Source organism: Rattus norvegicus, chromosome 2 (assembly GCF_036323735.1).
Source record: "Rattus norvegicus strain BN/NHsdMcwi chromosome 2, GRCr8, whole genome shotgun sequence".
Lineage (NCBI taxonomy): Eukaryota > Metazoa > Chordata > Mammalia > Rodentia > Muridae > Rattus > Rattus norvegicus.
The window spans coordinates 120,301,314-120,316,010 of NC_086020.1; the positions used below are offsets into that span (position 1 = coordinate 120,301,314).

Consider the following 14,697-nt stretch of genomic DNA (forward strand, 5'->3'; position numbering starts at 1 on the left):
TGAGTATATATAGCATGATTTTCAACATTCGCCCTTACAGTTTTCTTAAGAAAGTCACTTAAACCATAGATTCCAGTGTGTGTGTGTGTGTGTGTGTGTGTGTGTGAGAGAGAGAGAGAGAGAGGGGGGGGGGACAGGACAGGGACAGGGACAGGGACAGGGAGGGAGAGAAAGAGAGAGAGAGAAGGATGGGGGGCACATACACTGTCATAATTCTGAAGGCCACAAAATGCTTACAGCTGGCTTGCATTCAAGCTTCTCTTCTAGCCAGTGGCAGCTGGGGACCAGAAGGCATTTGTTCCAGGACACCCGTGGTGGCAGCAGCAGATTCTGGCCCTTCATGAAGCGCTGCCCAGCATGGAGCCTCTCCTATCACACTCCAAAGACCCCAAGGACCCCATTGTCCCCAGAAGCATATCGCCTGATGCTCCATGAGTTATTAATCCCTGAGGATGCACATCACACCGCATCCCCCACTAGTCCTCTGAGTTACCCTCTGACAGCCATGGGCTCTAAATTGTGTTCTGTGCTTTCCACAGAGGGAACCAACAGAAATACAGACAGTTGGGAAGATTTTTCTGTCTTTTTAGCTAAAAGAGATGAAAAAGAGAGGAACAGGTGGAGCCCTTCACCTAAACCCACCAAAGTGCACATTGGGAGGCTCACCAGGAATGTGACCAAGGATCATATCATGGAAATATTTTCTACTTACAGGGAAATTAAAATGATTGACATGCCTGTAGAAAGGATACATCCTCATCTATCCAAAGGCTATGCGTATGTGGAATTTGAGAATCCAGATGAAGCAGAGAAGGCGCTGAAACACATGGATGGAGGACAAATTGATGGCCAAGAGATCACTGCCACTGCGGTGTTGGCACCCTGGCCTCGTCCACCGCCTTGGCGATTCAGCCCGCCCAGGAGAATGCTTCCACCACCTCCCATGTGGTGTAGGTCACCTCCATTAATGAGGAGAAGGTCTTGATCCCCGAGACGCAGGTCCCCTATGTGAAAGAGGTCTCGATCCCCCGGCCACCGCCACCACAAGAGCCGATCCAGCTCCAACTCCTCCCAATAAGCAGGGACATGGATCCGTACCTCTGTAACTTATGTTCCCCAGACTCAGTTTTTTTGTTCTTTTCTCTAGCCAAATGAGGATCTGTACAGCAGTTGAGATATTTCCTCTGCAGGAGGATTCTGGTTTGTAGAGGTACTATTGATTCAGGACTGTTCCCATAGAGGTACCCTGTAGTTTTCTGGCTAGAAAGTTCACCCCTTCAGTTCTTGAGAGTCTGTTTGGTAGCAGAGCCAATTGGAATATAGGACAGCACACCGTTTTCCAGATGACCTAGGACCAGTCAGTCAAGCCCTTGCTGTGCCACGCCGGTGGAAAGGACCAAGCCTCTGTTCTGTTAGGCCTGCCCATGGCCGCTGCTGAGTACCCTTCAACTTCTAGGGTTAAAACCTTTGAAGGATACCTCCATAAATGGTTGTCTTTTCTATCCCTGTGTCTCTGTTACTTTCTAACATTGGTGAGCCAGTTCTATAGGGTCCTCATGAAACCTAGCCCACCCCATTGTCACCTGCCATTCATGATGATGTCACAGGTTAACCTTGGCAATGTGTGCATTGCCTCTTTGCTTTTGTTGTACAGTTAATACTATAAAAATTTGTTTTGAGTTTTATAACTTTGTAGCATTTTAGATAAGCTGTGTTTGTACTTGTGTAGAGTGAAAGGACTGTTGAATAAACCTAGGGTTAGAATGAAAAAAAAAAACAATAGGTAAGGAAAAGTGAAATGAGTCCAGAAGCTGAAGTATCTAAGGGAGAGAATTAGACATAAGATACAAGCCTACTACAGGGAGAGAACAAGGGGGAAGACTGACCCTCGGAAATAACTACACTATGTTCCCTACCGTTTGTTTAAACACTGCCTGTCCAAGGCCTTTTACAGCTATCCTCTCTTCTGCTCTTCCCAGCACCTTCAGAACTGGGTAGAAGGAAGTGGTATCCTTTCCTCTGTATTTCTATGCTCGACTGCCCCTGTGATATTTTCCTTCATGCATGTGGCTCAGTACAGCCTAGAGAGGAGGCAGAACCAATGGAAAGAACTCCATGGGCTGGAAAATGAGCCAGCTGGCTGAGGACCAGCAAAGCCTTTTCAGAAGCAATCAAAAAGAAGCAGGTTTGGAAGACAGAGCAGGCAGGCTGCCTTAGAGGGCTGATCTAGGAGTAGATGGACAACCTTTGTCCCTGCCTACCTGGAGTTCAGTTTATCGTGCTTTGAAATGGGAGAATATTATTTTTAAAACAGTTGCCTGTGGGATGCCAGACTCCCTTGTCTACACCCACATCCATAGCCACAGGGTAGCTCTGAGATTTAAACCTCCTTCTTCCCAGGATGCCGTTGTCGACCCCATCCCAGGTAGGGACCCTTTTGGATGGCTCATGAAAACTGTCCCATCCCTTGTGTAGCACTAAAGTAAGTTTTTACATTGGGGAAGGAAGAACATAAATTTCAATGTGCACAGAGGAAAAAAATTAAAGCCGTATTTTTTCTTTTTATAGGACTTAAATTGAGACCCAGAAAATTCAAAGTGCTGAAGACATTGGCTTCCTCAGCCCTGAAATTTTTAGATTATCTTAAGTTTTGTATGCTAATTCTTCCCCTTTGACATCTGAGACTTTTGGAGCTTAGAAGTTTGTTTTAAGAATGCAAATGAATCAATCAGCAATCTTCTAATCTTCTAATCTTTCTAATTGTGAACGGTTAACACTGTCCTCCCAGGAAGTGATTCGATAATTAGTCAAAAAATACAATATCCATCACAGCCAGTAGCCCTTGCAGTTGGGGAAGGAGCAGGAAGAAGCAGAAATAGCATAAAACTTGTAGGTGTTCTTTCCTCCATAAAACCCAATTCCAACAGCTGGGCTCCCACTGGAAGCTATTCAGTCTGTCTGTCCAATGTTCTGCTGTCAGTCACTCACTCTTTAAAAGCATAAATAGAATTGTGTTATTTATCTATTTGAAGCATTCCAAAAAATTTAACTCCTGTCATCTCCCCAGAGTGAGTTGGATTCCAAAGAAGAGTGAGGGAAAAGAAAAACTATTTGGCATAAAGAAAAGAAAATCTGGCAAACCTATCTTAATCAAATGGTGCTCACATTACGATGATGTCATAGACTGGTGGTTCTCAACCTTCCTAATGCTGCGACCCTTTAATAGACATCCTCCTGTTGTGGTAACCTCAACCATAAACTTATTCTCATTGCTACTTCACAACTGTAATTTTGCTGGTGTTATAAATCATGATGTAAATGTCTGTGTTTTCTGAAAGTCTTAGGTAACCACTGTAAAAACCTTATCACTCATAGGTTGAGAAATGCTTTCCTAAAGGTTCAGCCACCCTTGTTGCCTGCAGTAAGCAGTGTTCCTTAGTAAGGAAGCTCTACAGGATTATCCTAAAGACTCAAAAACCAAGTCTAATATTGGAAGAAGCAAGAAAAACCCACAGATTGGGAGCATTCCTTACTAGTATTCCTCAAGGATTGCACAAGGTTCCTTCTTTTTGATTCCTCAAGGCAGGCAAGGTCCTGAAGAATAAGAAAGACCACAGCCCAGATGTGGCTTGGGAGGCATGACAACACCTGTAACATTGTACCATTACCAGACCACAGAAGAGGACTCGGATGGGGAAACCAACAAAATCCAAAGAAGTGCTGAAATTTAGTGACTAGTTCAGTCAATAGCATTGGGGTGAACACTGGAAAATGTGGTGTGTGGCAAGACTTTTTCCAGGAATACACAACACATACACATATCTATTCTCTTCAGAGAGGGATCCCATGACAGACCAAAATATGGACACTACCTAAGCCCAAGTTGGGGAAACCAATGATTTTTATTGGGATAACTTACATGAATATGGGTAAGGGGTTACTTAAAGGAGCAGAAATGACTCAAAGACAGCTGCATCACCAAAGCTCACCTCAGTATGGGTGACACTCACAGAAACTGTAAACCTGGAACATTGTACACAGCCCGACAGTTGGATGAATAGAGTGTAAAGTGTTCCTTCTAAGTGACTCCTCTAGGCAGTTCATGAGCTAGCTCTTGCTTCTTCCAAGCAGCTAGTCTGGCCGAGTCTTCTTTGTAGTTTGGCATGTCTGAGAGTGATACTCGGTAGTTTTTATTGTTTACTCTTAGGGGCAAAAGGAGCTGGTGAGTCTGTTCCGTTTCAGGGACTTCCTGAAGTTATTTTGAGTTGTTTACTTTCTGTCTTAAGGAGCTTCCCTGGAAGATAGACTTTCAGTCTCCAAGGAACAGCAGATAAAATGTTCACAATAGGGAAAGCTGGAGGGGGGATATTTATTATACATTTTGAATAAACTTTATAGATTTTCTGTATAAATTATTCCAAAAATGATATCCTTTTTGCAAAATCTGGTTCAGAAATGTAAATTTTCTTCATATTTCTGTAACTAACTTTTGTTTTTAAATCCTATTTCTTTTTTATCCCTTCAAGGTAGGGAAGTGTACTACAATAATATTCATTCCCTTGAACTTTAATAAAAGACCTCAAAACACATTTTTCAAAGACTCTCACTTCCCAAGTAGGCACCATGGCCCAGAGTGTTGAGTACCCTTACTTCTTCCCTCTTCAGTATCTTTGTCTTTCCCCACACTTTTTCCAGAACTGTGCCTCTAGGTAAGTTCTAGCACATTCCCCACCAAGGTCTGTATATCGGCTATTCCCAGAAGCTTCTATGGGTTCCCACACCCCTTCTCCATTACAGTCCTTCAAGAGCTTTTATCTACTCCATGGTAGCTTTAACCATTACCCATCATGCTGTTCTCTTCCTTGATTTTACCTCACGACTCATATTATCCGACATTATCTCATAAATTTATTTGAGTGGGCGATTGTTGAGTTTTCTTTTTTTCTGTTTTGTTCTGGTTTGATTCTGCCATGCCTCCCATTGAAAATATGTCTTTTCATGTGTTTTATCACTGCTGTCACACCAGGACTTAGCAGTTCCTGACACATACTGGGGGTTTAATCCATTGAATGAATGAATTTAAAAAAAATCAGCTTTTGCTGTAGTCCTCTTCTCATGGGGAGTAGAGTCTCACTGGTCCCTTATAACAGGAAAGTTTAGATTGCTTCTAAGACCAAAAGATACCTAATGATGGACATGTTTGGTGTAAATTAAACAAAACCTCCCACTATGGACTAATTATAAAAAAAGCTATTTATAATTAGTTCACTGTTAAATTAATTAGCAAGCCTTTGGTACCTCATAAGTAGCATGATTTTGGTATTACAGATAAGCTCATGGGTATGAGACAATATTTGTCAACTAGTGTCAAAGTAAATTACTTGCTTGGTTAAAATGCTGGTAAAAATGTACTAAGTATGTATATTTAGTTTTCATCCATAAATCAGTTTGATTTCTGACTGAATTAACTTATGATCAAATCTAGACTATTTACTACAAATTATTTTCCATAATCCATTGAATAGTCTAAAATTTCTAGAATGCTAGTCCACATTTGGCCAGGTGGTTTAGTGGTTATGTAGTAAATCTTCATCCAAATGTATGTAGCATGTTACACCTAAGACCTACAGAGTTGGTGACTCAGCTCATGGTATGGCCTCCAGGTTGCACTAGTTCTTACAGGCTGCTGCCTTTAACTCCTCCATAAGTCTACCATTTATGTATGACACCAACCAGCTTTCAGCACTCAGCCAGTGAACCCACAGCTGCCACACTTGGCTGGACCCACGTAGGCTACCCACGCCTTCTCTCTATTCTTCCACTCCGTTCTCTCTCAGGTACCGTAAGATCCAGTATAACACCCATAGGTATATGCCTAAATAACTGTATATCTTACTACACAAATACTTGCCCATTCATGCTCATGCTGCTCTCTTTGCAATAACAAGAAACTGGAAACAGCCTAGATGTCCATCAATGATGTATGTAAAATAAAAATAAGGTACATTTCCACAGTGGAATATTATTCAGCCAGTTAGAGCAATGGAAATTTCAGGAAAATGGATGAACCTAGAAACAATCATCCTGAGGTAGCCCAGACTCAAAAAGACAAATATTAAATGTTTTCTTTATATATAATATTATCCCTCAAGCTCTTGATATGTTTGCTCCAGTTTGAATAATTACAAAGGGTAGGTACCCAGTAAGGAACTGGAGAGAAAAGATCTTCCAAAGAAACAGAATGTAGTATTATGGAGACAAAGGAGAAAGCAGAATAGGAAGGAGAATGGGGAGGTAGATGGGAGAGGAGAACAAAAGAGAGAGTATAGGGGTGGAAAACTCTCATTAAGGCCTTTGGAAAGCTACGTGGGAACCTACTACTGTAAAAGCCTCTGAAAATATATACATAGATGTAAGGGAACTAAATGGAGCCTTCAAAACAATGAGACCACGTGCAAGATAGACATTTGAAGCCACCAAGTCGAACTTCCAGTGCTGGGAATGGGTTAAATTTTGTTGGATCTTTGACTAACGGAGTTCCATAGAACACCCCAAGCATCTCAGTCTATTGAGAAGACTGTTGGGTACGATCCCCAACCTGACAGTAGTGCCCTATTGCTGAATCCTCTTGTTTTTGTCTTCAAAGAAAGGGATTTCTACCTGGTGCTCAAGTAGAAGCTTCACCCCTACTGACAAGCTTGGTGCTAGAATGTACTCCGCATGCTACCAGAGAAGAAAAGTCATCATTGATATGTCCAGCTGCAGACACACACTACAGTGACCTGCCTGCAAGATAGACGGCCGCCATGGTAGCACAGCTGTTACAGGAATACGCAGAAACCTCAACTGGACTTAAGGCCCACTCCATGAGATGGGGCTTATATCTGACATTGTAAGTGAAGCCAAGAATTTGGGGCTAGATAGATCTTGGGCCCTAGGGAAAAACTAACATTATTCTGCTTAAGGAACATAACCATAAAGTAACTTCTAATGAAATATTGCTTGTAGCTGGTCTTGCTACCTTGTGGGTTTTTCTTTTTCCCACCCTTTATCCTCCCAATTTCACTTTCTAACGCCAGATAGAAGAGAAAGAGGATAGAGAGGAAAGAGAGAGAGGGTTCCCCAAATCTCATTTCTTTCCTTTTATTTCTTCTTTGATCACACCTATGAACAAACTGCAAACGACCTCCCTAAATGACCAACAACAACCCCCCACCTCTCGGGGCCCTCACATTTATGTACCCTCTAAAAAATTCCCAGAATTCCAAATGTCACACCATCCCAGAAATTATCTGCAGCTGCAAAACTACCGAAGCAAATCATGGTTAGCTACTGAGGACAGTCTGAAGCAATTTCATGACCCTACACCTAGGATTAAAATAAAAGCACATTCGTATAATATTTCTGTGTTTTTTAAAGAACCCAAAATTTCATAATTGTCACTACAATTGCTGTATCCCTAGATATTATATCCTAGCCATTGCTCAATCCACATCAGACAACTTTGTTTTTGCTATAGATGGAAGCTAATGCCGAGACCCATAAATGGTCAATGTGCAGCACTCAGTTAAGTGGGATGTTTTCACCAACCCTGCCCCCTAAGGGCTCGGGGATCTATGCATAAGGGCAAAGATTTGTAGGAACCAGAGGGGGTGAATGACTCCAAGCTCTTCCAGACACTGCAGAGCTGATGCATACGTGAACACATGACACACAGAGATTAAGACAACATGCACAAAATGCCTGGCAATTTCATGCTAAACAAAATTCCACCCCTGAGAAGAGTACGTGGCTATAAAGTTTCATCCATAACCAAGAAACTATTTGCAATTGATATCTGCTAAGAGAAAAAAATTTGTTTTCTCTGACGGAGTGTCACTGGGTGTGTAGCTGTATCAACCACACTTTAGGGCAGGCTCACTGGAGTAGCTGACCAACGCAAAATGGACTCCATTTTTGAGGAGTTTTGTTGTGGTGGTTGTGGTTGTTGCTATTGGTATTGCACCCCCCCCCCGGGTCTTCGAGACAAAGTTTCTCCACTTTGCCCTGGCTGTCTTTGGATTCACTCTGTAGACCAGGCTGGCCTCATACTCAGAAATCCTCCTGCCTCTGCTTCCCAAGTGCTCGAACTAAAGGTGTGTGCCAACATTGAATATGATCAATACATACTGTATTAAATTTTTAGAAATAATTTAAAAATATATGAAAAAAATCCTCAAAAACACAACCTAAAAACTGAACATGTATAATTTTACCTTAGTCCCTTGAAATATGGCCCTAATTAGTAATAATTTGCTGAATGTAACTAATGTTCAAAAACCCTATTTTATATATGTATCTGTACACACAGCCCATCTTATAAAGGATACTTTCTGTAGTGTATCGTTCATGCACTGGTGCATATCATACGACCCAACCTTCGGGCTGTACTCTCTGTCAGATGTTTCTTCCTAAAAACATTAAGCTAATAATATTTCCTGTTACAATGTTGCTAATGATGGTGTCGACGGCAGTGGTAATTAGTTTAAATACAAATGATCTGGCAAATACTCTTGTTTCCTGTGATCGTGTTAATTATAAATCTGGCAGAATCTGGAATCCTATCATAGATGCACGTTTGGGCTCATCTGTAGGAGATTTTCTTGATTATATTCATTGAAGTGAGAAGGACCTGCCCTTGAACTGTGAGCAGTGACAACCCTTCTCCCTTAAGCTGTTTTTATAAGAGCATTTTTTTTTGCAGCAATAGGAAAGAAACTAAGGCATTTCTCTCAAGCAAACAAAACCAAACTGCCCTTACATCTCAATAGCACAGCACAATCTCAAGTGGAGACAAGATTAACTTGCTTCTGTCCAATTCTCTTAGGATTTAACGGGGGGAAAAAAAGAATACATATATTTGCCTGTCTAAGTTCTTAGGAATTGCTCTCAGGTTTGGTTTTCTTTTTTTTTTTTAATTTAGAGAATACTTTATTAGTTTTTGTAATCAAACCCACGTAGATAAGACCTTACATATTTAATACAGTGTGTTACCCCTGTACAAATGGAAAAAACTTAAGTTCAACATTTCTAGACCAATATGGCTGTTAATTTCTGTACAGTGCCAACTCAACACAGTAAACGGGGATACTTTTTTCCAAAGTTGACAGCACAGCTAAAGTTTCAAAAAATTCAAATTATATATCTGTATATATATATTTATATTTATATTTATATTTATATAAAAAGACCAATAATAGCAGTGTGTTATGCATCAACAGCAGCAACAGCTTTTCCAGGTTCTGCAGTCATCTGAACAAAACTGTAGAGACATCCAGCACACTCCATTAAAAAAAAAAAAGTAAAAAAACAAAACCCGAGAAAACAGCACAGTTCTGTTACTCTTGTGGTACCTGGCACCATTTTTTTTTTAAATTAGCTTCTCAATCATCATCTGGAAAGAAAACATTCTGAGCAACATCATTAAAAACAGCTCTGATAAAGCACGGTCACCACTACGTATCATAAAGCAGGTACAAGCTATTTTACATCCACAGAGGTATGATACAGTACTGTCCTACATCTATAATACTAGAGGATACAATTTAAAAGGCATTATTTGAGACTTGATTCTACTTCTCCAGCAGAGGGCCCAAAGGATGGTGTGACACAGCTTTGTAAAGAAACATACTCTAGACAGGATTTCCTTTCACTAGTGGCACAGTTCTAAGGATCCATTCTCTCCATGAATGTCAGCTAAAACCGTTATTAAAAAAATGAAATATCCCTAGAACAAAACCGTATAACCACCGGATTCATATGAAGATGACCTAGTGGAGACAAGCTGGACCCCACCCTGCCAACAAGCTATCAAATCTGTTATGTTTAAACAGTGAGACCTCCAAGGAAGGAGATGCCAAGTAGTGCTTCAAAGCTTCGGACCACAATCAAACACAGCATCCTTTTCAACAGAAGCAGAAGCTCATCTGAATATGCTCAAGGATGCTGACATCAACATTTAATCATCTCCTCACTCATCCAGGAAGAAGGGGAGATCAGTTACTACTGTACTTTATTGTGTTCAACCAAATCACCATGTTACAAAAATAGCAAGCTGCCATAATAAAAAATAAGGCTCCTCTATCCAGCACCAGGTAGCATCATTTTACTTTCAAGCCTAGAAATTGCACACTTGTATATAAACCAACCAAAGATGAGGATTGAGAGTTCATCTTGGTGGATTTTTCCTTTGATGAATATGAAGTGTCCTTCCTTATCTTTTTTGATGACTTTTAATTGAAAATTGATTTTATTTGATATTAGAATGGCTACTCCAGCTTGCTTCTTCCAACCATTTGCTTGGAAAGTTGTTTTCCAGCCTTTCACTCTGAGGTAGTGTCTGTCTTTGTCTCTGAGGTGTGTTTCCTGTAGGCAGCAGAATGCAGGGTCCTCATTGCGTATCCAGTTTGTTAATCTATATCTTTTTATTGGGGAGTTGAGGCCATTGATGTTGAGAGATATTAAGGAATAGTGATTATTGCTTCCTGTTATATTCATATTTGGATGTGAGGTTATGTTTGTGTGCTTTTCTTCTCTTTGTTTTGTTGCCAAGATGATTAGTTTCTTGCTTCTTCTAGGGTATAGCTTGCCTCCTTATGTTGGGCTTTACCCTTTATTATCCTTTGTAGTGCTGGATTTGTAGAAAGATATTGTGTAAATTTGGTTTTGTCATGGAATATCTTGGTTTCTCCATCTATGTTAATTGAGAGTTTTGCAGGATACAGTAACCTGGGCTGGCATTTGTGTTCTCTTAGGGTCTGTATGACATCTGTCCAGGATCTTCTGGCCTTCATAGTTTCTGGCGAAAAGTCTGGTGTGATTCTGATAGGTCTGCCTTTATATGTTACTTGATCTTTTTCCCTTATTGCTTTTAATATTCTTTCTTTATTTTGTGCGTTTGGTGTTTTGACAATTATGTGACGGGAGGTGTTTCTTTTCTGGTCCAATCTATTTGGAGTTCTGTAGGCTTCTTGTATGCCTATGGGTATCTCTTTTTTTAGGTTAGGGAAGTTTTCTATGATTTTTTGAAGATATTTACTGGTCCTTTGAGCTGGGAGTCTTCACTCTCTTCTATACCTATTATCCTTAGGTTTGATCTTCTCATTGAGTCCTGGATTTCCTGTATGTTTTGGACCAGTAGCTTTTTCTGCTTTACATTATCTTTGACAGTTGAGTCAATGATTTCTATGGAATCTTCTGCTCCCGAGATTCTCTCTTCCATCTCGTGTATTCTGTTGGTGAAGCTTGTATCTACAGCTCCTTGTCTTTTCTTTTGATTTTCTATGTCCAGGGTTGTTTCCATGTGTTCTTTCTTGATTGCTTCTATTTCCATTTTTAATTCCTTCAACTGTTTGATTGTGTTTTCCTGGGATTCTTTCAGGGAGTTTTGCAATTCCTCTCTGTAGGCTTCTACTTGTTCTCTAAGGGAGTTCTTTATGTCTTTCTTGAAGTCCTCCAGCATCATGATCAAATATGATTTTGAAACTAGATCTTGCTTTTCTGGTGTGTTTGGATATTCCGTGTTTGCTTTAGTGGGAGAATTGGGCTCCGATGATGCCATGTAGTCTTGGTTTCTGTTGCTTGGGTTCCTGCGCTTGCCTCTCGCCATCAGATTATCTCTAGTGTTACTTTGTTCTGCTATTTCTGACTGTGGCTAGACTGTCCTATAAGCCTGTGTGTCAGGAGTGCTGTAGACCTGTTTTCCTGTTTTCTTTCAGCCAGTTATGGGGACAGAGTGTTCTGCTTTCAGGCGTGTGGTTTTTCCTCTCTACAGGTCTTCAGCTGTTCCTGTGGGCCTGTGTCTTGAGTTCACCAGGCAGGTTTCTTGCAGGGGAAAAGTTGGTCCTACCTGTGGTTCCGAGGCTCAAATTTGCTCGTGGGGTACTGCCTAAGTCCTCTCCTCGGCAGCAGCAACCAGAAAGATCTGCGCCGCTCTTTCCGGGAGCCTCTGTGCACCAGGGTTCCAGATGGCGTTTGGTGTTTTCCTCTGGCGTCTGGATGTGTACAGAGTGCAGTCTCTTCTGGTTTCCCAGGCGTGTCTGCCTCTCTGAAGGTTCAGCTCTCCCTCCCACGGGATTTGGGTGCAGAGAACTGTTTATCCGGTCTGTTTCCTTCAGGTTCTGGCAGTGTCTCAGGCGCAGGAGTCCTGCCGCTCCTGGGCCCTCCCCTATGGCAACCCAGAGGCCTTATACAGTTGCCTCTTGGGCCAGGGATGTGGGCAGGGGTGGGCAGTGTTGGTGGTCTCTTCCGCTCTGCAGCCTCAGGAGTGCCCACCTGATCAGGCGGTGAGGTCTCTCTCCCACGGGGTTTGGGAGCAGAGAGCTGCCGCGGGCCGGGATCCGCGGGTTTGGGGCTTCCCAGGTTTGGTTTTCTTATGAGGAACCAACATCCGAGTTTTCCAAGAGGCATGCTTTCAAAAGAATACAATACTTTTTCCTTTACTTTCCTAGAGATGACCTGATTCACTATGGATTGCAATGTAAAATGTTTTCATACTTCTAAGCGAAGGTTGTGTGTGCAGGCATTTATGATGAATGCAAACCTTCCTAGTATCATCTCTGTGCTCCACACCACTCTTCATCACCTGAAGTTATGCTACATGTGTTTGCTTGCCAACATGCTAAGGGCCAGTCTCCTCCACTACTGCATGTACTCATGAGTGTGAAACTTGGAATCACCTGACCTCCTTGTATCCCAGCCCCTAAAATAGTGGCCAGGCACACAGCAGGCACCGCTTACACTGAAGGCTACTCTAACTGGTGTGAATGTCACTACCTTCTGTCCCCAGTGATACCGCACATGAAGAAGGCACCCCAACGTGAGCAGTGGGACAGAATATGCCAGAGGATATATAAACAGGCAAGTGATGTCTGCTGCAACAGAAGGCTCATGAGTTAGGGCCCAGCAAAGTGGATGGAAGACAATGTCAGACTTCTTGCATGGTCCACAGGCAAAGCCAATTAATGCACCATCTATACACATGGGTAGAAACGTAAATGGGAAGTCTGGGCAGGAGAGGAAGAGAAGCCCAGCCCTTCCTGTGCAGATATTTCCATCTCAGATCTTAATGTAGTCGACATACCACATTAACCATGGCATCCAGGAGAAGCAAGTCCTCCAAACGTCCTCTCTAGCATCCAACCTTATGCCTTTCCCCACTGTTCCTTCTGTCTGAACTATCCGGTCCTTTTCTTTCCCATCTCCTCAGGGCAACTCCACTCTTAGCTTGTTGGAGACCTCCTTAGCTACAAGGACTCCATCGTATATAGTCTCTCCATTTTGTACTAAGCTAAATTCTAAGAAACAGCTGAATTCCCAGAAATGGCTTCTGGCCCCAGATGTCCTGGATAAACCAAGGCCACACAGATGGGAACCCTAGGCTTCACTGGTTAGTTCTCAGCTGGGGGCCCTCCAACATGCCCCTCAAAGAAACTACTGGGAAATAAAGAAAACCACATGAAATACAAGGTACCCAGTGTATATATAAACTTGATTGGACTCCCTCGTCCTTCCTAATCTGTGCTGTTCTGTCCTGTTACCACCACAACCACCACCACCATCATTGCCATGACCACCACTGCTAACACAGTTTGGATCCTGAATCCAGCCATCTCCCTGATATAACAGATTCTGAATAAAAATACTTCTGCTAGCTTGAACTTGGTTTTCATAGTGGATTATTCCCAAATTTTCAGACCCTAACAAGCTGAGGCCAATTCTAATGCTATAGTGTCACAAGTTAAGCTATGTCTCATATCCTTTTAGAAGGTGGGTCTCATTAGCACAGAGATCCTCTGTCATTGGAGAAAAGAGGCTGTGATGTAAAAGAAAGAGCACTAGGCTTGGGAACCGAAGACATCTGGTTCAAACCAGCCACGCCTGCTTTTCCTGCAGTGCAGTTTTACTACCTCCTCATTCCTCCCTCTGCTCCTAACCCAGGGACCAATGGACTAACAAGATTTGGCCAGTAGTAAGTTTGAACTCCTCGAAGGTGGAATTCTGGGTGGGTGGCTGATGGCCCCTTTGGGTTGGCGTCATCTGACAACATGGAAGGATTTAAAACAAGTCATATAGGGCATAGAGAGAAACTTTGTGCTGCTGCTGCTGGTGCTGCTGGTGCTGCTGCTGCTGCTGCTGCTGCTTACAAGCAGTAAACTAATGGGGCAACTTCCAGTGACTGCTCTGGCCGTGGGAGCCCTCAGAAATTGCCCAAACAATAGCTAGGTATGTCTGATAGAAGTCGGACCATCTTTTCATCTTGGATGGTGTTATGAAGGCCTTGGAGTCTGAGAGCAGGCTTTCTGTCTTGGATTTGCAGGCCACAATTTCACGCTGCAGCTCTATAGAATATTCCATGCAACAATCAATTATCAGGGTGGTGGTAGGATGCCAAAATAGCATTCAGGGCCAGCGCCAGCAAAGGAAAGTTTCACCATTACTTCACATTCAGCTGCTCAGTTCCCATTAGGAAAAACAACAACAACAAAAAAAGCTTATATGTGGCTTCCCTGGTCACAAGGGAGTTCCGTGTTAGGAATTCCGAGGCAGGTCTTTGACTGGATTTGACTTGCAGGATTACTTGACTGGCAGTGTAGATTATACAAGATGAACACATTTTGAAGGTCTGGACAAAGAGTCATATGACACAGGACGTCATAG

The 14,697-nt window shown here is 42.2% G+C and overlaps 1 pseudogene; it reads left to right on the forward strand.

Moving 5' to 3' along the window:
- Positions 1-229: 229 nt before the first annotated feature.
- Rnps1-ps2 (RNA binding protein with serine rich domain 1, pseudogene 2) lies at positions 230-1,078 on the forward strand (annotated as a pseudogene).
- Positions 1,079-14,697: the final 13,619 nt, after the last annotated feature.